This window comes from Sciurus carolinensis, chromosome 19 (genome assembly GCF_902686445.1).
Source record: "Sciurus carolinensis chromosome 19, mSciCar1.2, whole genome shotgun sequence".
Classification (NCBI taxonomy): Eukaryota; Metazoa; Chordata; class Mammalia; order Rodentia; family Sciuridae; genus Sciurus; species Sciurus carolinensis.
The window spans coordinates 8091101-8100112 of record NC_062231.1 but is presented as its reverse complement, the minus strand read 5'-3'; positions in this window follow the sequence as shown (position 1 = coordinate 8100112).

The window sequence follows — 9012 nt, the reverse complement described above, 5'->3', positions numbered from 1 at the left end:
CAGAAAGGCTCTCACTAGCAGGCCAGTTCCGTTCTGAGAACCTGGAGAAGCTGGCTGTGTGGGCCTCATGTATTCTTTTATTGAGTGGGTTTCCTAGTGCAAGCTTCCTAGACGTAAATTCTCTTAATTTTCGTTCATCATGGAAGATTTTTTTTTCATCACCAATTCTGAAGCTGAAATTGTAGGGTATAGTATACTTGACTGACATCCATTTTATTTCCAGTGCTTTGTAGATATTATTCCAAGACACCCTAGCTTTGAGTGTCATGTTTGAAAAATGAGGTGAGATCTGCATTGGTTTTCCTCTAAATGTAACCTGTCATTTTTCTCAGGCAGCTTTTAAATTCTATTCTTATTCTTTTTTTTTAGGGATTTTCATAATGTGCCTTTTTGTGGGTCTGTTGTAACTCTGTATATTTGGTATCCTGTGTGTCTCCTATATCTGATTTTCCAATTTATTCTTAAGTTTGAGAAATTATCAAATATTTCATTGGCAATATTGTGTATTCCTTTTTAATTTTTCTCCAGGATTTCATCTTTCATAAAAATAGAAAAGTTTCATCTTTTCAAGTTATCCCCTATTTCGTGGAGATTGTTTTCATGGTCTCCTAATATCTTTTCTTCAAGATCAACTTTATTTTCAAGATTATTCATTTTACCTTCATTGCCTGAAACTGTCTTCCAAGTGATCCAGTCTACTGGTGGTGCTTCTCAATGCATTTTTAGTGTCATTTAATGATTCTTGCAATTCCAGAATTTCCAACTCATTCTTTTTCTGGACCTCAAGGTCCATACTGATGTAATATTTCACCTCTTGTAGTTCTCTCTGGTCTCATGTCTTATGTCATTCGTTACCTTGTAGATGAGTTTAACCATGGTTTTTCTGAATTCCATCCATGACATTTCCTCCACTGTGGTATTAGTGTACTCTGTTGTTGAGGTAATCTGTATTGTTTTGGATGGTTTGTTCCCCTGCTTTTTCATATGGCTTTTATGTCTCCCTATCTATCTGGATGGATCTGAAGCTGTAGAGTTTCTACCTTACAACTTTATAGAGTCCATCTATGGTACTAGTACCTCACATACTTGGGGTAAACACAATGATAGCAACAATCTATTAAAACATATATAGCACTAAAGTCGGACATAGTTCCTATTTTGTCATATACATTGTTAATTGATGCAATAGGCAGAAACAGTTGGATTAGCTATTTCCATCTTTAAAAAGAGTAAATCATCATGAAATACATCTGACATAGATCAGACAACAGAAGTCACCTATGACTTCTGGCATATTAATTATTGCTGTGGCATTGGTGGTAGGGGCAGAGGTTATATACATCAATTGTTATGTGGTGTTAAGAATAGACTTGAGTACGGGAAATAGGAAGAGACAGGAGGGTAGAACACTGTTTACAATTTCAAAGGGAGAATAGGGCAGATGCACTGGCAGTGTAGGATGTTATTAATGAGGAAGTTGAATGAAAAAATGGAAGTAAGAATATAAAGAAAGAGAGAATGGAATTTGGTAGCCAGCAATAGAAAAAAAATGAGAGGGAAGCAAGAGAAAGTAGCATCAAATAGTATACAAAACAAAATCATAGCATGTAAATCAAAAACTCTATCCCTCCAGAAACAGAGCATGGGAAAAGAATAACTTGCCCAAAAAAAAAGAAAAAAAAAAAAACAAGAAATGAGGAGAGAGAAACCAATATGTATATGTATAGGAATCCTGGAATCAATAGGTATATATTCAAATAATGGAAAACCAAAATTCAAAAGTCAAAATGAAAAAAGCTAGCCAAAACAATAATAGAAAAACAAAATAAAGTGAAAAACCTTGATGAAAACTTAAGAAATTAAGAAGACATTCTACATTGTTGACGCTTAGTGAGCATGTGTTCATTTTCTGTGACAAATGTTTTTTCTTTCTTTCTTCTTCACATATGAACTAAGTGTGAGATTATGTGCTATATACTGTGGTATCCTACCTTTCTATTGTGTTGCTTACAAAGTTGAATGTAGTGTTTTAAAACATTCCAATTTCCCTTCTTGGAAAACTGTTGTAGGTGTAATCAAATGTGCATGAGTTGCCTTAGCTACTGGCTGGGCAGGTGGACCTGACAGCAAATGTATGTGGGGAAGTAGAGCTGCAGCTTAGTGGCAATTGGTGAGGCCAGGTGATGTAGCAACTTGCAGGAGAAGGCTTAGCTTTCCTAGGTTGGGTGGGACAGATGGTAAGGCAGTGAGCTAGGCAGACTGGGTGTCATAGTGGCTGACCATGTCAGGCAGGCCTGTTGTGAAGTCAGCCAGGTAGACTGGGCTGTGACTGGGTGATGAAGAGGCTGATTATGTCCCATGAACCTTGCTCACCTGTGGAGGAATACCAGGACTGGATGATGGGCCAAGCTGGTAATCATAAAAACTAAGCTGGGCTGGGTAAACCAGGCAGAAAATTGGTGTCCTGGTAAGCTGAGCTATGAGCCATCAGTGAAGCTGCAGGACTAGTCAGCAGGTGGGGGGCCAGTAGGTTGATAGACTAGAGCTGGGGGGCAGACTGGCTCAGGTGTGTGCTGGACTTACTATTCTGGATCCAGTATTTACCATGAACCCAGGGACCAGTGAGTCATGGAACAGGGAGATTCTGGGGACAGGTGAGTACTGTGAATGTGGTGGGTGTCAGAAACCAAGCAGTTGCCAGACCTGGTAGGCTCCAAGGACTCAGGGAGCTCTTAGGGCTCCAGGAAGGGGCTGCTGCTGCATCACAGGAGGAGCTGGCCCAAGTGGACCCAGGAACTGAGATGGTGCTGGAATGGCCCATCCAGCATGGAGACTGGTCACTGAGACTGGTTGTTCGGGTATGTTGAGATCCATGTGACCTCACACATCTACTCTTCCAACTTCTTACCTGCTCTAGCTGGCCATATTAACCCTATGACTCTCAGAACTCAGAGTCGGGGAGAGTTGGGTTCTCTCTAGCCTCTCTGACTTCTCTTTTCCTGGGCAAAATGCTCTCGGTTTCTGATTTTCCACAGGTTTGTTAGGCTTTGTTAAGATTTTTGTTAGGCTCAGGTAAGTTTTTGTGGACCTTTCTCTGAACTCATTGAACTGGTTTTCCAGTTTCCATTGGCTCCACACATGTAGGTTCAAGATGGCTTCTAGATTGGTTCACACCAGATGACATAAACTCTGGGTGACTTCTTTTTAGATATCTTTAATGAGTCAAAGACTCATTAACTTGGCTTGGACAAGTTGCCCTTTCAGTCTCAGGATATTTTGTTCTAAGCCTGAGGAAAAAGTATTCCTGCTGCTTGAGTTCTGGGTAGATGAGCAGGAGAAATGCTGCCTCACTCTAATGCACAACCTTGCTGCCCATCAATCTTATTTATCTTTCCAAGAATCAACTCCTGCTTATGTTGATTTCTTCTTATTTTTATTCAGTACTTGGAACACCCCCAGGCCCTCATGCATGCTAGACAAGTACTGTACCACTGAGCCCCGTGCCCAGCCTTGATGCTTCATAGTTGCAGTGTTTCTTCTGGAAAAATACCTTGAATCTCAAAAACCTACATTTTGCTTAAATCATTTTGGTGACACTAAAAACCTTGGTAGTAGATAGTTGCTTGAGGAAAAATCAAACTTATATGTCTACCTTTTCTGACAGATTTACCACTCTGATGCTAGGAAAAGACTTAACTTTGCTGGTAATTGTGGGCTACCACCCAATGTTTCTTCCCATTTGATGCACAATCTGTCTGATTAGGAACCACAAATTATGCCACATTACTGTTCAGGAACAATAGGAAAAACCTCAGTGGAGGATCCCTTCTGTCCTGGCCTGGTGAGCCCCACAATATGGATACGTGCTTTGTGTATGGCATTATTTATTAAGCAAATAAACCCAATGTTCTGTACTTAGTCTATCCAGGTCTATAAAATGTATTGTCCTGAGTGTGTAACTTTTCTCTTTAAAAGAGCCTTTGATACTCCTGATTCTGGTTCCTTCCTAATAAATTTAGTAAAATATAGAAATTTTAGGAGTTGTTCAAATTTTTCAATAACACTGCCCTCATAGACTCTTCAGATTTGAAGCCTGAGGCTCCTCTACTTCCAGAGAGCCCTCTGGCCACATCACACTGGCCCATGAAGATTAATTTATCTCTCTCTCTCTTTTTTTCTTTCTTTTCTCCCCCTCCCGAGGATCTTGATTCCTCATTCCCATAAAGAAAATTTTCCTGATTCTTAGAATAGATGTGTTTCACCTCAAGAGTCTATGCTCATCAAATAGGAGGGCTGTACATTTCCAATGCACTTAGTCACACAAGAAATTCCTGGAGAATAAAAATAAATTGGCTTAAAATGTGTGTTCTTTCCTTCTTTTGCTCATGGTCAGAATGGATATTTTAATATACTTCTTAACCTGAAATAGAAGTGGAAGCCTGAAACTGAGCTTGGAAATCCTGGAAGACATAGTAATCTATACCACATGGTAATTGTGAGAGTGGACTAGGGACAATAGTCTCTCATTTTAGAGAGAGGACACTCAGAGCCACTGGGAACACATGGGAGGTGTCAAGAAAAACTCACCTCAAAGTAGAAGCTTTACAGCATATGGAATGATCTTGTACTAATTTGAACATAATTAATAAAATGGGAGCATCATGTAGTCTATGTGATTGGGAGCCTTCAGATCCCTCACATAGATGTATCCAGGGAGTTGAGAGGAAAGTTTTGAGATTGACTCTCCCCAGGTTGCTATTATCCAGCAGAGACTAAAGTAGAAGTAAGAGACAGGTGACAGGTTCCACAGGGGAAGCCACAGTTCTGTATCCTCCACTGGGATCTTGTCACCCTCTTACAGATGCTAAAATTAAAGGCCTACAGAGAGGTGAGTTAAAGGCATCCATTTCTTAAAACTGTGCAGGATCTACTCTGGTCCCCTGACTCCCCATGACCCTGCCAGGTAAGTGCCTTTCTATTCCTCAGATGCAGCATCAGTGTGTGAGGAGGCTTTTGTGATTTTTCTGAATAATCAGAAGAGCCAAGTGATTTGTTAGGTTCTTTGGTAGCCCTAAACTATATATCCAATTATTGAAATACTCAATAGCTCAGAGGAGTGTTTAGAATGCAAAGGGAAATTTTCTTTTTAATAGTTTTAGCACTTTAATTTGGTGACTGTGAAAATTTGTAGATTTTTTCATAAGAAATTATTATTTTCAGTAAATCATTTTTGGTTTCCATCTCTTTCTCAGACTACCAAGAGTTTAATTTTTTGCTATATTATTTCTGAACATACATAGTAATATGCTGTCTGTTTTTTTCTACTTCAGCATTATTAATTCATATTCATATTAACCAAGGAAGAGACAAGCTCTAATGTTTAATTTTATTAAACATACTTTGTTTTCCAACTCTTGTCTCCATAAATCAATTCAAAATAATATTTAAGCATTTCTCTCCATGCCTCAGATAATTATAAATCATTATATATGGCAAAATACTTTTTAATTTCTCAGAAATAAATTATATCATTTGTTCAAATAATTGTCTTAGAGCTTAACCTCACATTCCGATAAAATATCAACCAGCATTTTTTATACAGATGTATTTTGTCTCCGTTTTGATCTCACAAACTGAACCAATGGTATCAAGCCTTAAGCAAGTTCTATCTGCCAGGAGGATTCAAGCTGGAGCAATGACCAGGGGCTGCTGTTGTTTAGGAGACAACCATGTGATGACAGTCACCCCTTCCTGGCTTCAAAGGACCAGTTGTGTAATCTCTCCAATATGTCATGGTTAAAGAGAAAGTTAATAGAGAAGTGATGGTGAATTTGTCAGGTATAATAACAAAAACTAAATACACCCTTTCATGTATCTAATGCACATCACTAAATAAGGACAGAAATCACAGTACTTACACCATATGTGTGACTGTGTCCATGTTGCACCTGAGAAAAGATATGTCATGATCCCTCCCTCCAGGTTGTGTCTCTCCAGATATTGGCCATAGTAACATAAGCCACAATAGCCCAAGGTGGTGTAGGGGTCTTCTAAGAGCCATCCTCAGTGTCTACTGCTGTCCTTGCCACTGGTTGGGTTGCAGCACCTTCAGTATTGTTCACTCGTGTCTGACCCATTGGATGATAGTATATATTTCAGGGTTGTCTGTGATTTGGATGATGGCAGGATGCAAAATATTTAAGTGAAGGCTTCCTTGGTCAGGGTGGGAAAGGGAGTCCGTGCCAAGTTACCTTGCTCTTGAAGGGACCTCAACTGTCCACACTAAGGGAGCCTGTTGATGATTTTTTTTTAAGAAACAGACTTCCATTCATACATTTTTCTCCACTTCTGTTTCACCTTCTAATCTGCCCATGTAGACTCTCCTTTTTTGTCTCCATTATGACCTTCCTGAATGTGACCTATTTCTGAACTTCTTTTTCACATTATTATTTTTTGTGTAATTTTTGTCATATTCAGAGCCTCCAGTCTGAGGATGGCTTAAGTCATGATATAAGTGAGGTTTGGTACCTTAGGGCACACAGGTGCTATTTCAGCATCCTCTCTCCAAAAAGCTGTTTGAGGAGGGGTTCATGGATCATCCTCATGTTGGACGGGCCTTCTCTTCTCCACCACCTGGACTGAGTTGTGCTTGGCAGGTGTGAATGGGCCGAGCTGCAGCTGGGTAAGGACAGGGTAAGAGGATTCCTTTTAACTCACATCTATGAAATGTCTACACTTTCAGGATGTTTTATAATAAAACTGATAAATTAGAAAAGAAGTAAATACATAACTTTCTTTATAATACAACTACATGTAAAATGTATGGAAGTGGACTCTATGTCTCGTTAATATGCATGTGTGTGATCTGCACAGTTGCAGACACCCAGCTGTTTCCTTTCCTGCCATCTCCAGGGAAGTTAGCGCATGTGTGAGACTCCTGAGGGCATCTGTCTCTGCCACATTTTTTGATCAGGACAATGAGAAAAGGAGAACAGGTTTTCCAGCTATAACTAGGACATTTCTCCTATAGGAAAAAAGTGTAATATTCTACTGGTTTTCAGATAATGCTCCCATAAAATTATGATTCCATTCTTGTGTTTGCAAGTCAGTGGCACCTTTCAGTTCAAACCTTCCCTCCCATGATCACACAGACAGGAGTGCAGGCCATTAAGCAATGTTGTGCCTTCAGTCCACAGTCCACAGATAATACAGAGAGACATGTCCTCCTGAGGTTTGGTCTTCTGTGGTTTATTTTTTATACTGAATTCAACTGAATTCAAGAAAAACCTGTATTCCACAGAAGTAACAGTGTAGAAGGGAATCAGTTATTTCATTTTATATCATTTTAAAGGGCATTGTGAAATATTATATATTCAATTTATTTTGTCTTAAAGAAATTTTATCAAAACAACACTGTATATCTTATATCTTACTTGAAATAGGCATACAGAAATAGGCATATTCTAATTAAAGCCATATAGAAGATAGAAACCATGTACTGCTATGCTACAAATCACAGTCTGTGGCTTCTAAAATGTGGAGACCACTGGACCATTTATTAGCATTTATTTCTATTTCTCTTGGGCACACCAAGGGAGTAGATCTCTTTTTGCTGAAGGTGTATTTACAGAATTGTTTTTACTAAATTAATCGTTTGCAAGAAATTAAATGTTTTACTGTGACTATTTACTTTCCACTTTACACCATGGTACTTTCCCAATGTTTTCAAAGCAATTATTTTACTAGGCTTTGTCATTTTTGTTCACCATTAGTAACTGATTATACTGATAATTTTTTAGGTAACTAGGAAAGTATCTGAGAGCCTTACCCATTTGTTTATCAGATGATATAATTGTGCAAATATGCTACAAGTCTCATTTAAAATGTGTACATCATAGGTATACACCTCAAATTAAAACTGAAATGAAATTAATACCTTCATACTATAGGGAAATATTACATGAAGATGTCATCACCAAATTGCTTAGTTTAATTTTTCTTCTGTCTGTTCTGTAGAAGTATCATTCCTTACTTAGGATATGAAAGTTGCTGTCTATAGAAATGCCTGTCTCAGGGCCAGAATGCATTCCTGACTCCTAAAACACTAAAATATGCCCCACAAAATATTTAAGTTGTTTGCAATGCAGTGGCTCACACCTGTAATCCCAGCAGCTTGTGAAGCTGATGCAGAAGTATCACATGTTCAAAGGCTTACTCAGCAACTTAGCAAGGCCCTACAAAACTCAATGAGACCCTGTTTCTAAGTAAAATAAATAAACTAGTTGTGGACAAGGCTCAGTGGTTGAGCAAACCTGGGTTCAATTCCCACAATCAAAAAGTATGTAAATGAATGCAAGCATCTAACGTCAGAGACCACATATATCAATATTTTGCCTGCAATCTGGTGATGAACAGTCCACAGTGGAGAATGCTGAATGTGTAGGCCTGTAGGACCTGCCCCATTGACACCCTCTCCTTGGGAGTTCTATTTGGACATTCCTGCAATCTGCCTCATTTGAATTCACTTAAAATGCTACCATGCTCAGGTTTTATCAGGTTTCTGCACACACAAATACAAGTTAAATGTTGCCCTACCCAGGAAAACAAGGCATAATGTTAAAAAAAGATGCTAGACTTGAGTATTTCAAGAGTTTGGAAAGGGTGCACTAAAGGGTACCCACATATTTTGATGTGGAAATTCCTGGTGGTTGGGAATGTTGAAGCTTGTAATAATTGTGACATAGAGAATTGATCTTCATGTTATCCTCAGACATTGACTCTATACTTCTTTCCACCAGAAAAAAAAATGACAGAAAGCAATACAGGTTACATTTTTATTGCTGTGAGAAATGTCTTTTCTTCCCAAATTGTAATTGGGATTGCAGCCAATTTCTTCCTGCTTCTCTTCCACAAAGTCACATTCCTTCTGCAGCGCAGACCCAAACCCACTGATCTGACCATCGCTCACTTGGCCCTAATTCATATGCTGATTCTATTAATCAGGACCTTCCT